This window comes from Mytilus edulis, chromosome 10 (genome assembly GCF_963676685.1).
Source record: "Mytilus edulis chromosome 10, xbMytEdul2.2, whole genome shotgun sequence".
Taxonomy (NCBI): domain Eukaryota; kingdom Metazoa; phylum Mollusca; class Bivalvia; order Mytilida; family Mytilidae; genus Mytilus; species Mytilus edulis.
Genome location: NC_092353.1, coordinates 64,885,233 through 64,906,610, shown reverse-complemented (window position 1 = coordinate 64,906,610; position 21,378 = coordinate 64,885,233). Strand labels below are relative to the sequence as shown.

Below are 21,378 nucleotides of genomic sequence, written 5' to 3'. Positions count from 1 at the left end.
TTGCAAGAAGATATGAGGTTGGATGTTTGCTCAGGTGTTAACACACATTTCCCTATTACATAACAGATTACCACAGAAAAGATACAGTATAAACAAAAGACAATTAAAATAAGATTAGAACAGCATCACATCAAACAGAAATAAATTTACCCTAAAAAATATTTACAAAGAATCAGAACACATTGCAAACATGGAACAAATGACAATTAAACATATTCAGGATCATTTCTGAGAATTTTGTATAAACTAGCACTTCATGTGTCTATTGAAAGTGTCTAAGTAAAGTATTAACCTGCAATGTATTGGGCTATATAAATGTTGTTTGACTGTGAGTGTCATTTGATTATAGTAGCGTCCTTATTTCAAACTTATTGTTGAAAATGTTCATCTCTACATCATAAACAATTTTATGCATGCTGTTATAATTTAGAATTAAAAGGTTTTGCTGTTTCTTCTATAAATACATCACTTGTGCCTTAATAATGAAAAATAAACTTGTTTTCAAACATGACATATTAACTATTAGGATGGACAATGTTTTATAAAAATGAGTGATTTTTTTTCCAGAAAAAAAAGTTAAAATCTATCAGATTACAAAACTATGTATTCAACTGAAAGTAATTTACATTTGGATATGTCCTTGGTACCTGCTTGGTTTGAATGTATTTTTATAGTACTTGATTTTCTTTTATATTTTTGTTCAGTCAGATGTGTTTTTTACTTCCAAAAGTCACTTCTGTGGATCAGCATCCTACTCAACTGTTTTTATACGATCTCAAAAAAATGTTGGCGTCGTATAATGCTATCATGTCGTAGTCGTCCGAAGACACATTTAGTTTCCGGACAATAACTTTAGTTTTAGTGAATGGATCTTTATAAATTTTTACCCAGAAGGTTCAATACCACTAAAGGAAGGTTGGGATAGATTTTGGGGGTTATGGTCCCAAAAGTTTTGGAATTACGGGCCAAAAAGAGCCCAAAATAAGCATTTTTGTAGTTTTCAAACAAATAACTTGTGTTTTAGTGTATGAATCTCTCTGAAATTATACAAGTTTTCATTCTATTAGGGGATGGATAGTATTGATTTTGGCGGTTATGGTCCCAATAGTTTAGGAATTAGGTGCCAAAAGGTGGCCCAAAATAAGCATTTTTGTAGTTTTCAAACAATTACTTGTGTTTAAGTGTATGAATCTCTCTGAAATGACACCACCAGTTTCCAAACAATGAAGGGATAGTAAGAATTGACTTTGGGGGTTATGGCTCGAAATGTTTTGGAATTAGGGGCAAAAAAAGGGGGAAAAACTTGTTTTTTTCTGGTCAATAGACAACCCATTAAGACGATTTAAAAGCAGTGTAAGGTAGGTAATTCAAAAACATTTAACATACATGTTGGATACGTTCAGATTTACCTCCCTTACACTACTTGTAAATTATGTATAAAGAAATGTCAGGTTTTTGACTAATGGCCCAAAAAAAGGGGAGTGGTAGTAGTTTTCAATTTTTTTTCTCAAATTTTAAATTTTTGAAGTTTGAAGGATAAATCTTTAATTGCACAATATTGTGCAATAGATATGTAAGATCTTGACATTTGTTTTGTGTAAGAAACCCATAGTATGTCAAAAATTTGATCACAATCCAAATTCAGAGCTGTATTTAGCTTGAATGTTGTGTCAATACTTGCCCCAATTGTTCAGGTTCAACCATTGCGGTCGTAAAAAGCTGCACCCTGCGGAGCACCTGGTTAGTTTATGACAGGATAGCTTCCCTTAGTAAATGTGGTAGATACCTAGTCAGCACAGTCAGTATACACACTGCCTTGTATAAACACAGATGTCTCAGGTTGAGCTAAGATAGCACTTTTTTAGCACAGTCAGTATACACACTGCCTTGTAACACAGATGTCTCAGGTTGAGCTAAGATATCACTTTTTCAGCATAGTCAGTATACACACTGTCTAGTAACACAGATGTCTCAGGTTGACCTAAGATAGCACTTTTTCAGCACAGTCAGTATACACACTGTCTTGTAACACAGATGTCTCAGGTTGAACTAAGATAGCACTTTTTCAGCAAAGTGAGTATACACACTGCCTTGTAACACAGATGTCTCAGGTTGAGCTAAGATAGCACTTTTTCAGCACAGTCAGTATACACACTGCCTTGTATAAACACAGATGTCTCAGGTTGAACTAAGATAGCACTTTTTCAGCACAGTCAGTATACACACTGCCTTGTAACACAGATGTCTCAGGTTGACCTAAGATAGCACTTTTTCAGCACAGTCAGTATACACACTGCCTTGTATTAACACAGATGTCTCAGATTGAACTAAGATAGCACGTTTTTCAGCACAGTCAGTATACACACTGCCTTGTATTAACACAGATGTCTCAGGTTGAACTAAGATAGCACTTTTTCAGCACAGTCAAGTATACACACTGCTTTGTAACACAGATGTCTCAGGTTGAACTAAGATAGCACTTTTTCAGCACAGTCAGTATACACACTGCCTTGAAACAGATGTCTCAGGTTGAACTAAGATAGCACTTTTTCAGCACAGTCAGTATTCACACTGCCTTGTAACACAGATGTCTCAGGTTAAAGTGTTTTGTAATGACATTCATGCTCTCTGATTTCATTGACACCCAACTTAGATAAACAATGGTGGTTAAAGAGGAATTCCTGCTAGGGTATATGTGTGACAGTCATAATGGTATGATGACGCTTGTTGGTGGGAGTGTGACTGGATTGATTCCCTTAGTAAAAGTGGTAGATACTGAAGTCAACAGTATGCAGTGGAGCTTTGGAAGTATTAGCTGCCTTTAACTCAGAGGATCCTGGTTCAAGTCCTTGGGAGATGAAAATCTTTTTGTATGTATAATCATGCTCTCACGTTACCAGAGCAATGGAAAGAGAGTGTATTCATTAAAGTTTAATTTTTACCGAAAACAAACTTCATGTACACATAAGGGAGATACCATTTGATTTTTATGGGGGGGCTAGATGAAATTTGAAAAAATAGGCAGGACAGGAGTTTTGAGTAAAAAAAAAAGGCAGGATGAGACACTTGCATAAAAAAAAAGTCAGGACGACAATGTAGGTAAAAAAAAGTCAGGATAAACTAAAAAAAAAAAAAGGCAGGACCGAACAGAGTGAAAAATAAAAAGGCAGGACAGAGATTACAGCTAAAATAAAATGCAGGACAAAATTTTTCATCCTAGCCCCCCCATAAAAATCAAATGGTAGATCCCTAATGACATTTACAGGATAAATAGTCACACAAACAATAACCTTTTTTATACGACCGCAAATTTTGAAAAAATTTTCGTCGTATATTGCTATCACGTTGGCGTCTGCGTCGTCGTCGTCGTCGTCGTCGTCGTCGTCGTCGTCGTCCGGCGTCCGAATACTTTTAGTTTTCGCACTCTAAACTTTAGTAAAAGTGAATAGAAATCTATGAAATTTTAACACAAGGTTTATGACCATAAAAGGAAGGTTGGTATTGATTTTGGGAGTTTTTGGTCCCAACATTTTAGGAATAAGGGGCCAAAAAGGGCCCAAATAAGCATTTTCTTGGTTTTCGCACCATAACTTTAGTTTAAGTTAATAGAAATCTATGAAATTTTGACACAAGGTTTATGACCACAAAAGAAAGATTGGGATTGATTTTGGGAGTTTTGGTTTCAATAGTTTAGGAATAAGGGGCCAATAAAGGGCCCAAATAAGCATTTTTCTTGGTTTTTGCACAATAACCTTAGGTTAAGTAAATGGAAATCTATGAAATTTAAACACAATGTTTATGACCACAAAAGGAAGGTTGGTATTTATTTTGGGAGTTTAGAACCCAACAGATTAGGAATTAGGGGCCAAAAAGGGACCCAAATAAGCATTTTTCTTGGTTTTCGCACTATAATGTTAGTATAAGTAAATACAAATCTATGAAATTTAAACACAAGGCTTATGACCATAAAAGGAAGGTTGGTATTGATTTTGGGAGTTTTGGTCCCAACAGTTTAGGAAAAAGGGGCCCAAAGGGTCCAAAATTAAACTTTGTTTGATTTCATCAAAATTGAATAATTGGGGTTCTTTGATATGCCGAATCTAACTGTATATGTAGATTCTCAACTTTTGGTCCCGTTTTCAAATTGGTCTACATTAAGGTCCAAAGGGTCCAAAATTAAACTTAGTTTGATTTTGACAAAAAATGAATCGGTTGGGTTCTTTGATATGTTGAATCTAAAAATGTACTTAGATTCTTGATTATTGAAGTTTTTTTGGTCCAGTTTTCAAATTGGTCTACATTAAGGTCCAAAGGGTCCAAAATTAAACTTTGTTTGATTTCATCAAAAATTGAATCCTTGGGGTTCTTTGATATGCCAAATCTAACTGTGTATGTAGATTCTTCATTTTTGGTCCTGTTTTCAAATTTTTTTAAATTCTACATTAAAGTCCAAAGGGTCCAAAATTAAACTAAGTTTGATTTTAACAAAAATTGAATTCTTGGGCCTCTTTGATATGCTGAATCTAAACATGTACTTAGATTTTTAATTATGGGCCCAGTTTTCAAGTTGGTCCAAATCAGGATCTAAAATTATTATATTAAGTATTGTGCAATAGCAAGTCTTTTCAATTGCACAGTATTGTGCAATGGCAAGAAATATCTAATTGCACAATATTGTGAAATAGCAAATTTTTTTTTAATTAGAGTTATCTTTCTTTGTCCAGAATAGTAAGCAAGAAATATCCTATTTGTGCAATAGCAAGAATTTTTTTTAATTGGAGTTATCTTTCTTTGTCCAGAATCAACTTAAATCTTTGTTATATACAATATACAATGTATATACACTTTTAACTACCAACTGATAAATTTAAATAATCTTTACCATTCAGTGATAACAAGCAGTTTTTTTACATCTTAATATTTTATGATGTATTTAAATGAGTAGTTATTGTTGCAAACTCCATTAGAAATTTGAATTGATATCAGTTTTGAAAAAGGGAAACGGGGATGTGAAAAAAAAGGGGGGGGGTTAAATTTTTCTCATTTCAGATTTCATAAATAAAAAGAAAATTTCTTCAAACATTTTTTTGAGAGGATTAATATTCAACAGCATAGTGATTTGCTCAAAGGCAAAAAAAACCTTTTAAGTTCATTAGACCACATTCATTCTGTGTCAGAAACCTATGCTGTGTCAACTATTTAATTTTAGATTTAAAAAGTTTGAAGAAGAAATCTTTAATTGATTTGTAAAATCTTGGCATTTGTTTTGTGTAAAAAAAAAAACATGTAATGTCAAAAATTTGATCACAATCCAAATTCAGAGCTGTATCATGCTTGAATGTTTTGTCCATACTTGCCCCAACTGTTCAGGGTTCGACCTCTGCGGTCGTATAAAGCTGCGCCCTGCGGAGCACCTGGTTTATCAAGTGTTATATGTTATTTTTATATTTTTTTTCTTTAAGGACAGTGCCTGTTCAACTTTAAGCTTTGATTTACCAATATTACAAGATGTGAACAGTACCGGCAGGCAGTCATTGATAAAGATGCATTTCTGGCTTTGGACGAAAATATGTGATTATGATTCAGAAACCAAACTACTGAAAGGTATTCACTGCATTCCAAATATTTATATCAGTATAAAAACTTTCTTATCATTATTCAATATTTGTTCACAGAAGAACCTCCTTTTTAATGATTTGATTTAGAACAAATTCATATGATTCCTTTCGGTAAGCAACTATTACACATATAGTAATGTATAGATACATAACATAGATCTTAATTTTAAGTGAATAGTTATTATATATGTAAGCTTGTGTTTTTATAGAATTTGATGTCATAATTATAAAATTTGTAAATTTTAGAATTTATGCTGTGGTCAGGCTAAATACAAACTGTATTTTTATGTTAAGTCTATGTTTAATACTTTTCCACATAATGTATATTTTATGTATTATTTCTTGGAAGAATGTACCACAGTTATTTGCAAGAAGAAGACATACATTCACATGCATGTGTGAAGCAGAAAGAAAGGCTTTTGTAGACAATTTTGCTACAAGTGTAATTCGAGGTATATTAGTATACACCTATAATGACTATCTGCTCTAACCTTAATATATGTATATTTTTACCATGTTTTGCCTCACAACCAATTTAAGATTAATAAGTCAGTATATATATGTAAGACTCAGATCGACGTCCAGTCTCTAATCGACTTCCGTTCCTCAAATCGACGTCCAAATCTAGCTGACTTCACAATAAAATATCCTTCCAAATCGACAGCCAATTTGATACCTATCTAATAGACGTCCATGTTTTGGCTTCTCTAATCGACGTCAAATTTTTAGCTTCTCTAATCAAGGTCTGTTTATTGGACACCGAATACAAAATTGACCAGAACGGACAGCAGCTGAAATCTGTAGACTTTTGAACATATTATGTGTGACAAATAGGATCTATTTATAAAAAAAAAAAAATTACATAAGAATAAGGAGATATGGTATGCCATGAATAATGTAAACAATTCAAATTAGAAAATTGACAGTCTTATTTATCAAAAAAAAAATTCCTAAAAACAAATATGACAGACACAGACCATCGGAAACAACTGCACTCTAGGCCCATAGAGAATATGACGGGGTTAAACATGTGTTTGAGCAGTTGTGTAACAGCACAACATAAAACATAATGCCAATTTTGTGCAAATATGAGAACAGTTGTGTAACAGCACAACATAAAACATAATGCCAATTTCTTGCGTATATGTTTCACTCCTGGTGAAAAACTCAGTAATTTGTGTAAAAATATTCAAGAGTCCAAATAATAATACTAAAAAAAATTAAAAAATTGTCTGTACTTCTTTATTTTGTCTTTTGTAGAAGATTGAATAATGCCCTCTTGATGTCGTTTGGTTGGTTTCTTTTTGTCGTTAGGTTGCTTTTTCTTCGACATCCACTTATATGCATGTCATTTGTAAACATGAATCAATTCGATTAACTTTTTATCAAGATAAAATTAAATATGCATGATACCTATTTCGGGTTGAAAAAAAATCTATATGGAAAGTATGTACAAATGTTTGAACCCTACACAACATGTACAGGTATAAGTGTAAACAATTAAATCCAGTAATTTATTATTTATTGATATTGGACATTGATTAAAGACGACTAAAATCAATAGCGTAGTTTTGGAAATACATACCGTCACATTGGATCATAGATTTGAGAATGTGACATCAGATTTAGAAGTCGATTTGAGAAACGGCTGTCATTTCGAGGAACAGACGTTGATTAGAGGCCAGACGTCGATCTGAATAACATATATTCTGAAAATGCTTGTACTTTCAACCAAACTCTTGTTCATATACTTTATCTTGCATATGAATTTCCTACTTCAAAGCTTACATAGTTTATCTATTGTTCCTGAAGTTTTAACTTGATGTTTTTTAGAAAAATCTGCAAATTACTTATTCATCTTTAATAACAGTTTAAAGTCCCATTTATGGGCATTTTGTTTTCTGATCTGCATGTCCCCCATAAATCCGCTTCTGCTTTCTATGTTAAATTATAAAGAAAATTGAAAACAAGTATTTCCTACATTTATTGCGGACCAAATGAAAGTTTACCACAGAGTCGTCTGCTCTTGACCAAGGTATTTAAACTTTTGCAAGTTTACCTGTCCCATTGAATCAATACAATAGCTATTGTTCTCTATTTAGTTTATTCACTTGGACCTTTAAATTTCTTATAAGAGAAATCTATCACTCATTGATTAATTTGCCTGACCAAAAAAAATATCTTCTTTGTTGATTGAAATACATGTATAAACTCACTTGAACTGCATGTGATACAGTAATTATTCAATATCAATAAGATATTTTCAATCTGTTCAATATAAGCTCAGATTTAATTATAAAAAGTCTATTTCTGATTTTTTTTACTACTGCATGCATTTGTGTTTCAAAGAATTTGCATGTTTTTTGTGGTTGTTCAGTTATAAAGAATACATTTATGAAGACCTTTATTTAAACATTATCATTTCAAGTTTTTATTTATGAACAGACTAAAAAAAGCAAATTTTATTAATAGGTAAAATGTTGAAATTTGATCAGAAATCAACTTTTAATTTTTAAATCAGAGTTTTATCAAACAAATTGAAAATGTGTTATTGATTAAATATATACAACATCACATGCAGTTTTATAATGACTTATTTGTACATGCATTTCCATCATTGACAGTTCAATTTTTTGTTCAGGTAAATTAATCAGTGAGTGATAGATTTCTCTTGCAAGAAATTTAAAGGTCCCATTGAATAAACTAAACAGAAAACAATAGCTATTGTATTTGTTAGTTGGGACAATAGAACTTACAAAAGTTTAAATGGACAGGTAACTTGCAGGTGAATCTGTAGGAAACTATGATAGGGTTCGCAATAAATCATATTCCTCTTATGTAAAATCACCTGTAATAATTACTTTCTTTCCTTATTAAGATGACCAATAAGCTTTAAAAAAATGGTTAAATGCTTATTTAGATAAAGCAGGACATAACATTGAGACTTTGATGTAAATACAACTGCATCTGTCTTTAAATTGTACTCAATCTTATTATTTTCAGACATTGATCAACTCTATAAGCCTTGCCTTCATATAGAAGTGGTTCAACAGTTGCATAGAGCTTGAGACATTAGGGGAGTCTGTGGAACCTCCGTATCCAGGTACCCTTTGATATTTTATAGCAGGCAATAAATGCCATTTATTTCAACATTAGTCAAGAATGAAATGTATAGATCTCTATCATCACAATCAGTACAACCACCCTTAATAAACCTTTCACCACACTCAATTTACATATCACCACACTCAATATAATTATCACCACACTTAATATACCTATCACCACACTTAATATACCTATCACCACACTTAATATGACTGTCAACGCTCAATATACCTATCATCACACTTAATATTCCTATCACCACACTTAATATGACTGTCAACGCTCAATATACCTATCATCACACTTAATATACCTATCACCACACTAAATATAACTGTCAACACACTCAATATGACTGTCACCACACCTAATATAACTATCACCACAATCAATATAACTGTCACCACACTTAATATAACTATCACCACATAACTATGACAACACTCTATATACCTATCACCACACTCAATATAACTAAGACAACACTCAATATACATTTTGTACCTATCACCACACTTAAAATACATATCACCACACTCAATATAACTATCACCACACTCAATATGACTATGACAACAGTCAATATGACTATGACAACACTCAATATACCTTATCACCACACTCAATATACCTGTCACCACATTCAATATAATTGTAACCACACTCGATATACCTATCACCACAATCAATATACCTATCACCGCACTCAATATACCTATCACCACACTCAATATACCTATCACCACACTCAATATAACTGTCACCACACTTATTATGCCAGCTTAAGCTGGCACTTATGGTAGAAGCATCGTTTTGGAATAAAGAACGATAACTCTCTCTACACGACCCATCTGAAAAGTTTTGTCACTCTCGTTAAATCTCGTACGATTATTTTTTTTAATGGCGGCCGAATCGAACGTTTCAATGCGAGCTTGAAAAAACGGACAGATCGAAATAATTTCGATGTTTAATACGACATTAATTTTTATTTGTTTACAAAAACAAGAATTCAGAAATTTTGGTAACTCGTGTAGCTTATTTTAAATTTATTGTACTACGGAAATTACCGAAGTTAGGACAACAACAACTGACGCCATGTTTCGTCTGCTTCAACTTTCCATTATCAGTGAGGTCTAAACAAATTACTTAAATAATTACAGGTACTTCATTTAAAAGTCACAAAATCATAATTAACGATAACATATTTAGCGTAAAAGTTCCGTCCAGGCATGGGAACACAGAAAAAACCTATACAAGCAATACATTTCGGATTTTTGTCTTTATAATGACCATGTGGCATGCGAGGTAAACTCCGGTGCACTGGTTGACCTTGACTACTTATGTTCATCTGCCACATAATTCCCCACAACAAGGAACAGTGATAATGACGTTGGTTATACTGTTGAATGTGATCACGGTTATTCATGTAGCCAATGGCGAATCCAGAACTATTCATAAGGGGGGCACACTGACGGGGCGCTCCAGTCATGCTTAAGTGATTCCCTATAAAATCAACAGTTTTTTCCAACGAAAATGCCCCCCCCCCCCCTGGATCCGCCTATGGTAGCCCACAGACTAAGTCACAACTTTAATAACAAAAGTTTAAAACAAAAAAAATATTCAAATAATTCACAATCTTCTAGTTATTATGATAACCCATGAGAATACCATGACTTTGATAGGTATATAATGCAGGGCATGTAACTTCACAGTACCAAAATTGCAAACTGCACAAGTTTTCTTTCAATATTATCTAATTAAATCATCTTTTTAAAATTAGCAAATTAAATTTGTTACCAGCATCCTTTTCTTAAAAAAATAATAGTTGAAGCATGGAATAATATCAAATTGTGTGAAATATTTGAAGAAATAAAACAAAACATAATGTTTATATTCCAGTTTTAAGGATTTGAAATTAACCATACATGTAATGATGTATGGAATTTGGGTACTGACCTCATTACAGTATCATGGATTGTTTGGAGGTCATTTCAAACCCATTTTTCTATGACTCTACATGGACTCAAAATTAAATTGGTGTAACTATATTATAAACAAGGATAGTCTACAAAATAAGCACAGAATAAACTTTTGCCTGGTACATTTAAAAAAGTTGATGAAAAAAAATGATAATAAGTGCAATTTGGGTATTCTCATGTTAGCAACTTCACAACAGAACTACAAATTTATTTTCATGACCAAAAAAAAAAAAGTACAAACCTAAAGGCAATAAAATGCTTCACCACGCACAGCCTGCTATGACCACAGATGTATATTTAGCATATAAAAAACACCAATTTTTTTATGTCAGTTGAAATCAAACATATTTTAATTTTGGACCCTTCAAACTTCAATATGGACTAATTTGAAAACAGGTATCAGGTGAACCCAAACATTTCTATTCATGAGGAGGCTCTGACTCCTTAATTTCATATGATAGTAAGTCCTACAAAAATATTGAAAATGTGTACATTTAATTTTTTTTTCTAGCTTCTCTCATGTGAAAGCGGTACCTTTTTGGTCACTATTTATGTGTTGTGTCTAAATAAAAGTTGTAACACTTTATAGTGACTGAACAGGTTAAACAAATACTTCTCAAGAAACAGAAAAAGAAAACAACCTGGAACAGCACCAGCCATGCCAGTATATGTATGAATAAAAACTCAGATCAGAATAGCATGGACAATATGTTAGTTATATGTCCTTGTTAATATATAGTGAGGAAAGTTATCAATAATTCTGCAGATAATGCAATTTTATCAAGTGTTTTGTATATTTTCTGTTAGCATTTTCACACAATCAGTGAAACGCCCAAACAGGCTAAACTAAGTTTTTATTACTGAAAGTTTCAAACAATGACAAGTGTTTTATTTACCAAATAACTCATGTGTTTCTGTGAGAGAAAAAAATCATGTGTAGTTTTGGGGATGAAAGGGAAAGAAGATCCTTTTGCAGCGCACTGGCGCATGTCAATTGTGAATATATATATACTTACCAAATATATTTTCTTTACCATGATACTTACGTTGACATTGTCAAGAAGTACACATCATAGGGAAAATGCACAAATTATACAGATCAAATATTTAAAACACCCTAATTTGTGTGCATCTCCTGCCAAATCAGTATGTGTTGCATCTATATATACTAGACCAGTATCATCAATGTAAAAAGGGTAAATTTTGGAAGAAAAACCAAAAATTTAGAAAAAAACCAACCCCAAATTGTTGTACCATAACCCCAAATCAATTCTTCTACAATTCTTCCTTTTGTGTATTGATCCTTCTAGTAAAATTTCATAGAGATCCATTCACTTATACTCAAGTTATTGTCTGGAAAACAACTATGACATGATTAAACATTACTCGAAAGCAAATTTTTGACATGCTTGTATTTCCCATTTCCATTCTCAATTTATAATATTTGCAAGAAATGACATAAAACTGACTCTGAATTAGTACATGAAATTGATGTAGAAATCACAAACTGAAGATGATCAGGAATACAAATGTTTTTTTTATTCGGGTCAGATTTTTTTCACCTCAGCGCTAACAAATAAAATTATTTAGTCAAAATTTAACACTAGTATTAAGGTTTATCATAACAAATTGGCAAATACGGCCATTGTCACCTAAAAAAAACTACTGTGTACAGACTTACCTGTGCGGTTTGGGAAGTTTTAAATGTTTTTATACATGTAAAAGTTAAATTTATTTTGCATATCTGAAAGGTAAAATCATTTTTGGTGAAGATCTGAATTCAAAATATTCTTTTTTGTCCTCTGCTTGAACAGATTTTTTATTCATCAATTTGGGAATTTCATCAGAATATTTTTTTCAAAAAAATACCATAACCCCTCCTGCCTTTTCAAGTTCAATGATTGTTCCCTAAACATTTTCCATCTGAACTTATAATTTTATTTTAGACATAAACAATATGTTAATGTAGCCTAGGACATTCGTTCTGAACATGCATGAAATATTTGCCACTGGACGTTAAACAACCAACTACCAATCAATATATATAGGACATTGTCTTAGTATAAAGCTGGCATTTAAGGTAGCGCCTTCCTCATATTATAACTATCACCACATGACTATGACAACATTCATTATACCTATCACCAAACTCAATATACCTATCACCACACTCAATATAACTGTCACCACACTCAATATACCTATCACCATACTCAATATAACTATCACCACACTTAATATACCTATCACAACACTCTATTAACTATGACAACACTCTATATACCTATCACAACACTCAAATATAACTATAACAACACTCTATATACCTATCACCCCCTTAATATTCCTATCACCACACTCAATTTAACTTTGACAACACTCAATATACCTAGTACCATACTCAATATTATATCACCACAATCAATATACCTATCACCACACTCAATATACCTATCACCACATTCAATATACCTATCACCACACTCAATATACCTATCACCACACTCAATATACCTATCACCACACTCAATATAACTATCACCACACTCAATTAAAATGTCACCACACTCAATATACCTATCACTATACTCAATATTACTATCACCACACTCAATATAACTATCACCACAATCAATAAAACTATCACCACACTCAATTTACTTATCACCACACTCAATATACCTATCACCACACTCAATATAACTATCACCACACTCAATTAAAATGTCACCACACTCAATATACCTATCACTATACTCAATATTACTATCACCACACTCAATATAACTATCACCACACTCAATATACCTATTACCACACTCAATAAAACTATCACCACACTCAATTTACTTATCACCACACTCAATATAATTATCACCACACTTAATATACCTATTACCACACTTAATATGACTGTCAACACTCAATATACCTATCATCACACTTAATATTCCTATCACTACACTAAATATAACTAACACCACACTCAATTTAACTATCACCACACTCAATATAACTATAACAACACTCTATATACCTATCACCCCCTTAATATTCCTATCACCACACTCAATTTAACTTTGACAACACTCAATATACCTAGTACCATACTCAATATTATATCACCACAATCAATATACCTATCACCACACTCAATATACCTATCACCACATTCAATATACCTATCACCACACTCAATATACCTATCACCACACTCAATATAACTATCACCACACTCAATTAAAATGTCACCACACTCAATATACCTATCACTATACTCAATATTACTATCACCACACTCAATATAACTATCACCACACTCAATAAAACTATCACCACACTCAATTTACTTATCACCACACTCAATATACCTACCACCACACTCAATATAACTATCACCACACTCAATTAAAATGTCACCACACTCAATATACCTATCACTATACTCAATATTACTATCACCACACTCAATATAACTATCACCACACTCAATATACCTATTACCACACTCAATAAAACTATCACCACACTCAATTTACTTATCACCACACTCAATATAATTATCACCACACTTAATATACCTATTACCACACTTAATATGACTGTCAACACTCAATATACCTATCATCACACTTAATATTCCTATCACCACACTCAATATAACTAACACCACACTCAATTTAACTATCACCACACTCAATATAACTATGACAACACTCAATATACCTATCACCCCACTTAATATACATATCACCACACTCAATATAACTATCACCACACTCAATTTAACTTTGACAACACTCAATATACCTAGTACCATACTCAATATTATATCACCACAATCAATATACTTATCACCGCACTCAATATACCTATCACCACACTCAATATAGTTATCACCACATTCAATATACCTATCACCACACTTAATATAACTATGACCACAATCAATACACCTATCACCACACTTAATATAACTATGACCACAATCAATACACCTATCACAAAAATCAATATACCTATCACTGCACTCAATATACCTATCACCACAATCAATAAATATATCACCACACTCAATATAACTATCACTCCACTTAAAGTGGCTCGGGCCTATTCGAAGTTTCTATCAGAAGTGCCGTATTTTTTGTTATTTTATTCTTTACAGAAAGTGAATCAAATTGGTCGAAAAAAAAATAGGGGGTCACGGACCATTTAAGCTCAACATTTTACTTTTAAACAGTATGTAACAGGGACCATTTTTCAATGAAATGATAGGGAAAATAGAGGTGTTGACATATTTTTATCGGAATATCAAAAAACGTTCTATGAGACTTTGTCCAAAACTGTAATATAAAAAGCTGAACTATAGCTTCAAAGAATGAGCAAATAAAAAATATAGGTCACGGATAAGGAAAAAAAAATATTTTGCCTTTAAACCCAAATTTTGGCGGGAAAATGGTGAAAATGGGTGAAATGTCATTTTGAGCCTTTAACAAATACGGATAATAACGAAAATATTCTATTAGTCACATAACTACAATGATTTAACATTTCTAATCAATCAAAATATTTAAAAAAAATATATCGAATTTACGACAAATACTTTTGTAATTCATGCGTGAAATTATGTGCAGTCGAATAGTCCCGAGCCACCTTAATATACCTATTATCGCACTCAATAAAACTATCATCACACTCAATCTACCTATGTGATAGGTATATTGAATGTTGTCAATAGTCATATTGACACTTAATATACCTATCATCACACTTAATATAATCACCACACTCAATATATATATCACCACACTTAATGTTACTATCACCACACTTAATATACCTATCACCAAACTCAATATACCTATCACCACACTCAATATAACTGTCACCACACTCAATATACCTATCACCACAATCAATATTACTGTAACCACACTTAATATAACTATCACCACATAACTATGACAACATTCAATATACCTATCACCAAACTCAATATACCTATCACCACACTCAATATGACTATCACCACACTCAATATACTTATCACCACACTTAATATAACTATCACCACACTTAATATAACTATCACCACACTCGATATGACTATGACCACACTCCCTCAGTATACCATTAAAATTTTCATAGATTAATGATTTATGTTATATATATGCTCTCCAGATATTGCATTAGGGTTTTTTCACTTTATACCAGGCACAAAGATAGAGTATTTATTAAAGATAAGATAACAAGAGATATGATGTACATTTTGTAAGAAAGATGCCATGTTCCAACACAATGATTTTGTAAGAATGAAAAACAGATTGAAAACACAGCAAGAAGCATTAGAATGATTTTTGGTACATTTAGAAGATATCGATATGTTGTATATTGTGCATATGAACAATGAAAACACTTCATATTTGTTTACATTTTTACATGATATTGATTTGTATATAGTTAAATTATATCCCCTCTTCAGACTTGATATACAGCTCTGATTTAACATATAAAATTTCTAGCAGTCCATGGCATTCTTGAATAGTATTTTAAAGTCATACAAAACTTCTAACTAAAACAGAAAGTTAAACATGTTTTAAATACTAGGATAGTAAAACAAGTGAACATGAACTTTTTTTTCAGAAAAATTCCTGTGTCTTTAAACATGTTCCAATATTGAATTATTGGCTTCCTGGACACTAATTTACTAATATTTTACAATGTACTTTAATTACAACACCTATCATTATAGCTTTCACCACCGCATAACCCATGTGCAAATTAAGGGAACACCATGATGTGTAAAAATGTGAACACACATTTTTTTTAGGGTTAAAGTCATATAAAACGATTGACTGGTGAAAAATAATTTTTATCCAATTCTTGAACCAATGCATGTATATATCATCAAGAAAATCTTCTGTGCAGGTCGTGTTCGTAGCCAAGTTTACTGATTCTCACCTTATAGTAAACAATCAACAAATTTTTACAAAAAGGTTCATGCTAAGGTCACCTTGCATACGGAAAATATGATGACGAATTGCTGAGACCTGAAAGCCAGCAATTGAGAAAAAAGTAAATTACTTCTAAATGTGAACAAATTAAAGTATTTTCATCAGAAAAAAGTATATGTTCATAGGTTTAAGAATGAAAACTATCCATTGAGTTATATAAAAAAAATATGCATCATTTTTGTTTTATTTGAGGTTTCATATCACTTTAATGAAGCATTAGATTTTAAATAATTTTCTTTTGTTGCAGGTTGCATTCAGAGTTGTCCTGAGGAATATCAAGATTTTATCAGGATGCTTTCCTACAACTCCCCAGTGTGTGCTGCCTTCCCTTATGATCAATTAGACAATATAAGATATATAATTCATTGACAACAAAAATTTCAGGCAAAATCTTCATATAATGAAAAGTATCCAAAGCACTGTATACGTTTTGTTTGAATTAAGATGTGCAGTACCTGACCTTCCACAATTTATGAGGAACATACTAAGTGCAGTAGTTGATATTACTACTAAAATTTTATAATTGATGAACATGAAACATCATCTGAAGTCATACAGAATGCTCTGGCATATTTTCCAAATTTACCAAAGATCAGATGCAGGGGATTATATGTTATGGACAAGAAAATGGATGAAAAAGTTTGTACAAAGAGAGAGTCGTCATCCTTCTCTCCTTCCTCGGATTTTACAGTGTTCTGCCCACATGGTATGATTAATATAAATAATTATTTCAGATTAAACTATAAAAAAGATAAAATGAGTTGTAAATAACTGTACCTGTGGAATTCAATAGTATTATTATTATTATTACTGGGAATGTTAGATATGTATGAGTCAGCACTTTTTTCTGTAAATATTTGGATAGGTCAGAACTGATTTTATAGTAGAACATTTTGCTATGAATTTTGTTGGTGTGTAGGAAATTTCTTTTGCAGGCACACAATCATAATAACTGAGAAATAACAATTTTATTATGATTTTAATGTCTTTTGGAAATAAATGAATCATTTCACATAGAAACATAACAATTTAGAAATAATTAAATCATTATATAAACATGAAACCACAAATTTTATAACCTTGATCATCTTACTATTGTCAAATGAATAGAGTTACCTCCCATATTGAAGCTTGTAAAATTATACTTGTTTGATATATTCAATATATAGCCTCTGATAAATGCTGAAAATTAGGAAATAACTAGAGAAATAGATTTGCATCCTAAGTAATATTTAGTTTCAAAATTACAGTATAACTTCAAGAGCACATGTATTTAAAAAAATTACTCTACATTAAATAACACCAGAAGCTGTCCTCTATTACATGCATCCATTCTAGAAAGTTGTATCTAATGAATGATATTTTACATCAATTCTAAAGACAAAAATAGGACTGATATATATATATATATATATGTTACAGTAAATAGGTGAAATTAGGAATTACATGTAATTACTAAAATTTAGGAATTACAGGTAATTCCTGATGCACTAAGTTAATACAAGTAATTCCTTAAACGACCCAGTTATTACCAGTAATTACTAATTTTAAAATGAATTTTTACACCTATTTACTGACTGCTAAACAATGTTGTATTATGGTTAGATGATCAAAAGTTATGGTAATACTAACTAGTAGATCAGTTAGTACTCTTAAAATTTTGAATGGTTGATTTGTATGAAAAAATCTATTGAATAAATATGGACTTTCAAATATTTGGTTAAATCAGAGTAACTTTAGTTTTAATCCAAAATGGTTAAAGTTGGCCATTATACAGATAATTTTTTACCCAATTTCAGCAGACATAGAAATCAGAAATGGAAAATTCTCCCAAAGCATTATGTTTTAACTTTTAAAAGAAAACTTTGAATTTGAAGAATATTTAGACTTATTACCTTAATATAAAGATAAGATAAAGTTATGTCATTAGCTTCTAGATATAAAAAAAAAAAATGTATTTTTTTTGTTGTTAAATCATTAATAAAAATGATATAGTGAAATTAGAATTCACTGTTCGCAGCCAGTCTGGGTCTATTTTGTTAAATTAGCTGAGAAACAAGGTTGTTGAGTTGTGCACTTGCGAGTGAATATTTGGACCTCATTGAATACCTTCAATTCAACCCCTAGCTGGAGATGGGTTATTGATGTATTAAGCTATTAAAATTATAAGGGTTTTGCAGAACAAATAGTCTCGCCTTCTTTTGCTGTTATTCGCAGGCTCAACAAAAATGAGGAAAAAATATTAAAATTTTGCTCTAGATACTATCTTTTGACTAGTACTGTAAGAAGCTTCTGTCAAAATTAGGTAAAAATACAGGATGGTTTATAAATTCTAATGTTTTAAAAACTTTAACTGCAGAGTGTATGTAATGTTAACGGGGGAAAAACTAGTCCTTTTATAAGTAATATATGAAAAAAAGGATTTTTTTTCAAACTTTACTTTTGGATATTATCTTATGACCATAAGCATTAAGCTTCTGTCCAAGTTTGGTAGAAATCCAGGATATTTGGAGAAAAAGATTTTAAAGTTTTAAACCACAGTGCATGATGGAGATTTTAGGTTAACAAAATTATGAAAATCAATTTTGAATTGATATCATTGTCTTTCATGCATATATTTACGGAGTTTCAAAACCTATAAAACAACCATTTTCCAGTTTCAATTCATAAAACTTCTTATATTCCAACATCCCTAAGTAAGCTCCCTTAAAATACCCTACCCTTTACTTTTTTATTTGGTATCTTGATTTATGTTTTTAATTTTAAAACAAAAACATCAAGTTAGTGAATAGCTGTAAAAATGACATTAAAAATCAGTGATTACCAGTAATCACTGAAACAACTAGTAAATACATGTAATTACTAAATTGGCTAGTAATTACAGGTATTTACTGAAATGTTTAGTAATTACGTGTAATTCCTAATTTCACCTATTTACTGTAACATATATATCTTGTTCCAAAAATATTTCAAACACAGGACTTATATTGTACATGTATTTCTAGAACCAAGCAGAATATAATTAAGGTACATGTTTTACATGCAGATTATAAAGGTTCTATTCAAAGAGTTTTATTGTGGTATGATTAAAACATTCTGTAGGTAATGCATACCTCCCTATTTGATTGGACTTAAGTAGAAACTTAAAAAGGGATCTGAATTTAATACGAAACTGTTACAAAGGGGAGATAAATCATTGATTAGAATTATAACTGACTGTCATTTTAAGAAAAGATCATCGATGAATTTCACATGCCAAAAAAAAATTATCAATTCCAATCTTCTCAATTGCTGTTCTTGTTTCAGGTGTTATATTGATTGAAATAAAAAAAAGATTCCTGTTGAAAAGATAAGTGACCAATTTTTTTCCAGGATTAACTCCAAAATATTTATAAATGAAAATATTTCCTTCAATCTTTTCTTTGAACTGTGTCTGTATCATTAAAGGACTTGTTTAAATAAAACAAAACAGTGAACGTTCTGTATTTTAATTTCAATTTCCACAGGCATTTGTTATGGTTTTGAGGTGATGGATTCTGTAGAGTCTCCAGCCTGGCCTTTTACCTTCCTGAAAACCAGATTTAAAGGTAATGAAAATTTATTTATTTATTTCTATCCTTATAAAATACTCCATTTCAAAAATCTAAATATTGATATGACTTTTCTCATTCCGCCTTTCTCACCTTCTTAGTTACTAAATGCTGTTAATACAAAAATTGAGAATGGAAAGGGGAAATGTTTTCCATTGGAGTACAACTAATGACCAGGAAACCACCAAAGACCACCAATGGGTCTTCATTCGAATTTTTGATTAGAGCATTATTAAGTTTTGTATCCTTATGTCTCTGAAATTTCTGCCTACAGATTACTTATGGCAAGGGTATCAGAAGTCACAAATACCTCACAGTTCCAATTATCTTATTGAAAGCTTTTATCTTTCTTTTTCAGTTCCACCAACAGCAATAATTTATGACAATGCTTGCAATCTTCAACAGTCTTAACAGAGACCCTGGATTTTTCAATTTCCTCTGGAACCATACAGATGGATATGTTTACCGGATATTCATATGTTTAACTAATGGGTTGGTTTTTTTTTATCAACTTTCTGTCGTATCGCTGTCAATTTGTATTAAAATTTTAACGTCGTTATCAATGTTATCAATACATATTCTATTATTTACGAGAAATATGCAATTTACTATCATTGTCTAAACTCAAAATACAACAAATAGTTAAAAAGGACATGAAGAAATTGATTAACCATATTTATATCCGCTTACTGAGCCCCTATTGAAACAAACTCAACAAAAAGCTATGAATACAAATATGGATATTTCTTAGAATTGTCGGTCATCCTTTAAAAGTTGCGGTCATCTTTTACCAATTACGGCCACTCTTGTTATAAATTGCTGATCTTGTAACTGTCATCTTGATTATGATTTACGGTCATATTAGTGATTTTTTTAAATCCAATTTCCCGTTTCATACACATTTCTCGGTAGCAATTTGTGATATCTGTGTGAATCTTTCATAAAATTACATCGCTCCAATGTATGCTTTGTTAAGAAAATGATATAGAAACCCTTTAACAGGCAATACAGAAACTGACCTAATTTTTCATCCAACATCTTGGGATGGCCGTGAATGCAGTTACGGTCA

The 21,378-nt window shown here is 31.5% G+C and overlaps 1 long non-coding RNA gene across 1 annotated transcript; it reads left to right on the top strand.

The window, feature by feature from the left end:
• Positions 1 to 5,462: 5,462 nt before the first annotated feature.
• LOC139492519 (uncharacterized) lies at positions 5,463 to 20,831 on the top strand. Its single transcript, XR_011656873.1, has 6 exons — positions 5,463 to 5,604; positions 5,968 to 6,070; positions 8,622 to 8,721; positions 16,967 to 17,425; positions 20,226 to 20,306; positions 20,668 to 20,831. It is a non-coding gene; the product is annotated as an uncharacterized lncRNA (long non-coding RNA).
• Positions 20,832 to 21,378: the final 547 nt, after the last annotated feature.